This window comes from Anolis carolinensis, chromosome 2, assembly GCF_035594765.1.
Source record: "Anolis carolinensis isolate JA03-04 chromosome 2, rAnoCar3.1.pri, whole genome shotgun sequence".
Taxonomy (NCBI): Eukaryota; Metazoa; Chordata; class Lepidosauria; order Squamata; family Dactyloidae; genus Anolis; species Anolis carolinensis.
This window is the reverse complement of record NC_085842.1, coordinates 241,331,475-241,337,660: the sequence shown is the minus strand read 5'-3', so window position 1 is coordinate 241,337,660 and position 6,186 is coordinate 241,331,475.

Genomic DNA, 6,186 nt, shown 5'->3' with positions numbered 1-6,186 from the left:
GTGCAGCATGTCTTGTACAATATGTGCAATAAAAAGGAAATAAAGCATCACAAGGAGTTCAAGATATTTTACAAAGCCAACCAAGATTGCCAAGTGATAGTAGCAGAAAGTTTTTATATGCCTATATAGCAATTTCTGAGGAATAGTACCAATTATTAGCTCAAGAAGGTAGAGCCAAGCAAATATAATAATAGTTAGGTAAGACCTAGGTAAAGATAAAGGTTTTTCCCTGACATTAAGTCTAGTCGTGTCTGACTCTGGGGGTTGGTGCTCATCTCCATTTCTAAGCCAAAGAACTGGTGTTGTCTGTAGACACCTCCTAGGTTATATGGCTGGCATAACTGCATAAAGTGCTGTTACTTTCCCGCCAAAGCAGTACTTACTGATCTACTAACATTTGCATGTTTTCAGACTGCTAGATTGGCAGAAGCTGGGGCTATCAGCGGGAGCTCATTCCGCTCCCTGACTCGAACCGCCAACCTTTCTGTCAGCAAGTTCAGTAGCTCAGCGGTTTAACCCACTGCACCATGGGGGGTTCCCACTAATCTTAAATGCAGTGTATAATTGGACCAAACAAGCTAGATGAAAGATACAGGCTATGGGATGTCTTCAGCAAACAGAGCTCCTTCCACACAGCTAGATAAAATCCCACCATTATCTGCTTTGAACTGGGATATATTGCAGTGTGGACTCAGATAACGCAGTTCAAAGCAGATATTGCGGGATTTTTTGCCTTGATATTCTGGAATGTATGGCTGTGTGGAAGGGCCCTACGTTGAACTTTAGCATCATTCACTCAACAATATCAGCAGCTACAATGCCTTATGTTCATAGGTCAAGCTGGACATCTTTAATTGCTAGTTAGCAAGTGATACTTATCATTTGCATAACCTTGCCAGAAGAATACTAATCTTTTTCCTGTTTAGTGATTCTCTTTGAAAATTTTGCATGCATCGTTAATTCCAATATAAAGCTTGTTACAGATATTCCTTCCAAAATTCATGTTGTATGGATGCCTTTGGAAGAAAATGTCAAGTTGGAAATAGGCTCTACTTGGAAGTGTCCAGATCAAAGGATATTTTAAGAGAAATAAAATAATGTCTTTGTATTGCTGACCAAGAAGATTTAATAGGACATGATCTATGCAGTTGCAAACCTTTCCAGAACAGAAATATTTAGCATCATTTTTCCATTATTGTGTTCATCTTTTAAACAGCAACATTTGAGAGTGATCCATCAAAATGTGATGCCTTTAATTCTTTTTCATTTTATTGAGACGTTTTTATTGCAAAGTTGTGCTTGGTTACCCCTACAGAAACTGCCAAGTTTATTTTTTATCCAGGATTGGAGCCAATTTTTTTCAACTTCAATGCTAAAAACATTTTTTAATGTAAAAAACCAACTTATCATCCAAAGGTTGGAACAACATTATCTGTCCCAATATCTTGCTTTAGACGTCATTATTTTCTTAATGACACCTATATTCATTTTTCTTGTTTTTGCATAATCAATCCCCCCAATTTGGGGGGGGGGATATATTGCCTAAATTCAATTCTTAATTTCAATAAGAGGAGACACATCAAGGCAACAGTTCAGTTTATGAATATTTATCAGGTTTGTATTGATTTAACTGGTGCACTCTAATTAGAATTAACAGTTGGATTTCAGCTGTTATGTCATTTTCTCCAAACAGTTTGGGCCCTCAGAGTTGCTGAAGTTATCCTATTTGTCAATTGTCAAATTAGGTAGACTACCGATTAAAATCATCATAGTGGGCTTATATGAAGCCTATATTTTGGAATTGTCAACAAAAGAATAGCATCAATGAAGAGAAAGTTTTGTCAGAGTGAACTAAATGTTTGGAAAAGAGGGGAGATGATAGTTTTTGCTATTTGTTTATGACACACACAAGAGGTATTTGAAAGGAATTGAAACATGACAGTATCCATCTATAGCAGCTTTCCAGGTGCTGTTGGACTATGCCTCCCAGCAACCTTGGCCAGCATTACCATTCCCAAGGAATATTGGGAAGTTATAGTTCAACAATATCTGAAGGACCACATGAGTTCTAGCTTTGGTCTATATGTAAAAAACAACAACACACCAGGCAAGATGTGGGCCTTATCTACACTGCCATTATAATGCAGATTGAACTACATTATAAGGTCAATGTAGACCAGTGGCTTTGGCCTACAACTCACAGAAATCTGAGCCAGTTTACCAAGTAACGGCGCTCTATGCAGTCATGCTGGCCACATGATCTTGGAGGTGTCTACGGACAACCCCAGCTTTTCGGCTTAGAAATGGAGATGAGCACCAACCCTCCAGAGTTGGACACAACTAGACTTTATGTCAGGGGAAAACCTTTTACCTTATCCGCTATTAGAATTTCTGGGAGTTGAAGACCAAAACATCTGGGGACCCACAGGTTGAGAACCACTTATGTAGATTCATATAATGCAGTTTAACTGCATAGAACTATATTATATGACCATATAATGCAGTTCAATCTGCATTATAATGGCGATGTAGATGAGGCCTCATATAATGACCACAAAGTTGTGCTGGAAAACCTAGACATTCTAAATAGACCTCCTCTCTAACTTTCTTTACTTCTCTCTATAAACACACACACACACATATGCAACTGGACTTAAATTGGTTCGTGACATCCTGCTTGGAGTGATTCAATCATCCGCAGCCAGGCTCACAATTATGATAAGCAAGTCTCTCTGGCAGCTGACCATCTGGAATTGTCTTCCAATTGTCCCCCATGCTTGGCATGCCAGAGGCAAAATGAAATGCAAATCATCCTTGCATATATTTATTCTGTTCATCATTGTAAGCATTCTATATGGCTTCAGCTGTGCCTTTTGTCTGGCAGTGAGATTTTCCATAAATCCCAAATCGCTCAGAGAAGAAGCATAGTGCAACGTTTGTTTGGTCCCTCTTGAACAAGATGCAATTTGTATTTAATGCTCATGGTGATGCACAGCAGGTGATTTCCCCCCCCCTGAGAATTATATCCTTCATCATTCAAGCGAGTGTGGTGTTGGAGAGAAAAATAGTGTTGTTGTTTTTCACCAGACAACATGCACACACAGCAGCCATGAGACTTTGGGCGCATCTCCACTGTAGAATTAATGCAGCTTGACGCAATCTTAACTGCAATGGCTCAATGCTGTGGAATCATGGGTGTGGTAGTTTTACAAGGTCCCTAGCCTTCTCTGCCAAAGCGTGCTGGTGCCTTGCCAACTACAATTCCAGGATTGCATAACATTGAGCCATGGCAGTTAAAGTGATGTGTGACTGGATCAATTCTGCAGAGTAAAGGCACCCTTCGAAACATCTTATTTTGAGTCCTGGTGGGCAACCTACATCTCTAGGGTTTTTGAAAATGTAATAACACTTAGCAATGAAGAGTGAAGTGGGCAGGAAATAAAGGGCTTAGATTTTCTCCCTGAGTAGTTTTAGAATGGAGTTCCTACTGTAAAGCTTTCATTTCTCCAAGCCATCGGTGTGTTTGCTCCTTAAATCAAGATCTCTAACAGAGACATCTTGGATTTGGAACCCAAGTGTAAACAAGAAATTCATGATACATTTCATAGACATCATATACACGTAGCCTGAGTGTAATGTTATACACAATGTTTTTTATTAATTTTATGCATGGAACAAAGTTTGTGTACATCCAGAACATAAAGGTACCACTATCCCAGCCATTCACATGGACAATTTTGGAGCATTTAAGATTTTCAGAATTCTAGATAAGAGATTTCAACTTGTATATTTTGGTTGGTTAATCCTCAAAGTTTGTTCCATTATATGCTGGTCCAATTTTGCCAGATAATTTGTGTGAGGAACTCAATCATTCCATAGCCTAGGAGATATTTTAAGTTTGCCTTCCCTACCTATATGTTTAGGTTTGGCCCTTTCTCTTCCTCTATGGGTGCATCTGCACTGTAGAATTAGTGCAATTTGACAACACTTAAACTGCCATGGCTCAAGGCTGAGTTCCTGATACTTGTAGTTCCATAAGGTCTTTAGCCTTCTCTGGTGGTTCCTCACCAAACTCTACCTCCTAGGTTTCCACTGCATTGACAAGTGGTGCATTCATTCTACAATTTTGGGAAATAGTATTTAAGGAAATAAGAGCAATAATAAAATTAGAGCAAACCTGCAGCAAAAACAATTAAAGAATAAGATAAGTTGGTCCAGGTGAAAGTGGCACAAAGGAAAGGGAAAGGAGGGGGGGGGGAAGCTAAACATATTCAAGGAATTTGTACCTCTGTCTTGTCTGGATTTAATTTCGACTTGTTAGTCCTCATTGGCATAAATTTGACAACAACAATTTACATTAAGAAAACTCTTTATTACAATATTCTTTCTTGGTGCATACTGCTTTAATATGTTTTTCTTGCATATGTTTTTTGTTTGTTACTATATTTGCAGTTTTGTTTTCTTGAATACAAATTATCTGTACACATAATAAAAGTGAAAATGTGTATGTGTGTATGTGGCAGAGGTGTCCTCTTACACAGCCAGCCTCCCGCCTCCACAAGCAACTTTAACCCACAGCGCTGAGGAGCCACAAAGCACGTCCTCCAAGGACATTGCAGGTTACAGGGAGCACCTCATCTCAGGGTTCCTTTCTCTCTCCATTGGTGTGGAATTTGCATGACTCCGCCCACTACTTCTCCCTTAATCCTTTCCTATTCTTTTCTATGGCACAGAGCAACTCAACATACTTGAGAGAGAGGTTTGGGGAGAATTCACCATGATTTATAAGATTTGTAGGGACTGGGATGTATAGCTCACCAGAAATCTAAGAGCACTCCGAACCCCACCAATGATGGACCTGGAACTAACTTCGCACACAGATCCAACATGGCAAACTTTACATACTGGCAGAGATTGGGGGTGATTGAACTTGGCATCCAGGAGTTATAGTTCATCTGTATTCAGAGAACACTGAACCCAGAAGATGATGGATCTGGACCACACTTGGCACACGGACAAAACATGACCAACTGTGATTACTGGTGGACTTTGGGGGTGATTGATCTTGAAATCTGGGAGTTATAGTTCTCCCGTATTCAGAGAACACTGAACCCAGCGGATGATGGATCTGGACCACACTTGGCACACGGACCCAACATGGTCAACTCTACATAGAGGCGGGCTTTGGGGATAATTGTCCTTGGCATATGGGAGCTGTAGTTCACCAACATCCTTATGTATTTCCTAATGGGAGGATTAATAAAAAAAACAAGAGGAAAGACTGGGGGGTTTTTTCTAGCTTGTGTATGTGCATGTGTATAAGGTAAAAGGTTTTCCCCTGACGTTAAGTCCAGTCATGTCTGACTCTGGGGGTTGGTGCTCTTCTCCATTTCTAAGCCGAAGAGCCGGCGTTGTCCGAAGACACCTCCAAGGTCATGTGGCCGGCATGACTGCATGGAGTGCCGTTACCTTCCGTGGAGCGGTATCTATTGATCTACTCACATTGGCATGTTTTCGAACTGCTAGGTTGGCAGAAGCTGGAGCAACAGCAGGGGTTCACTCCGCTCCTGGGATTTCAACCTGGGACCTTTCAGTCTGCAAGTTGTGTGTATAAGTAAATATATAATATATACAGTAGAGTCTCACTTATCCAAGCCTCGCTTATCCAAGCCTCTGGATTATCCAAGCCATTTTTGTAGTCAATGTTTTCAATACAGTAAATACAGTAATTAATTACAACATAACATTACTGCGTATTGAACTACTTTTTCCTGTGAAATTTGTTGTATAACATGATGTTTTGGTGCTTAATTTGTAAAATCATAACCTAATTTGATGTTTAATAGGCTTTTCCTTAATGCCTCCTTATTATCCAACATATTCGCTTATCCAACATTCTGCTGGCCCGTTTATGTTGGATAAATGAGACTCTACTGTATATATAACGGCGCTCCATGCAGTCATGCCGGCCTCATGACCTTGGAGGTGTTGAAGGACAACGCCGGCTCTTTGGCTTTGAAATGGAGATGAGCACTAACCCCCAGAGTCAGACATGACTGGACTTAACGTCAGGGGAAACCTTTACCTTTACCTATATATATATACATACACACACACACACACACACACACATACAGATACATATACACACACTATCTCTAAATGAAATTGTGGGAGCTGAAGTCC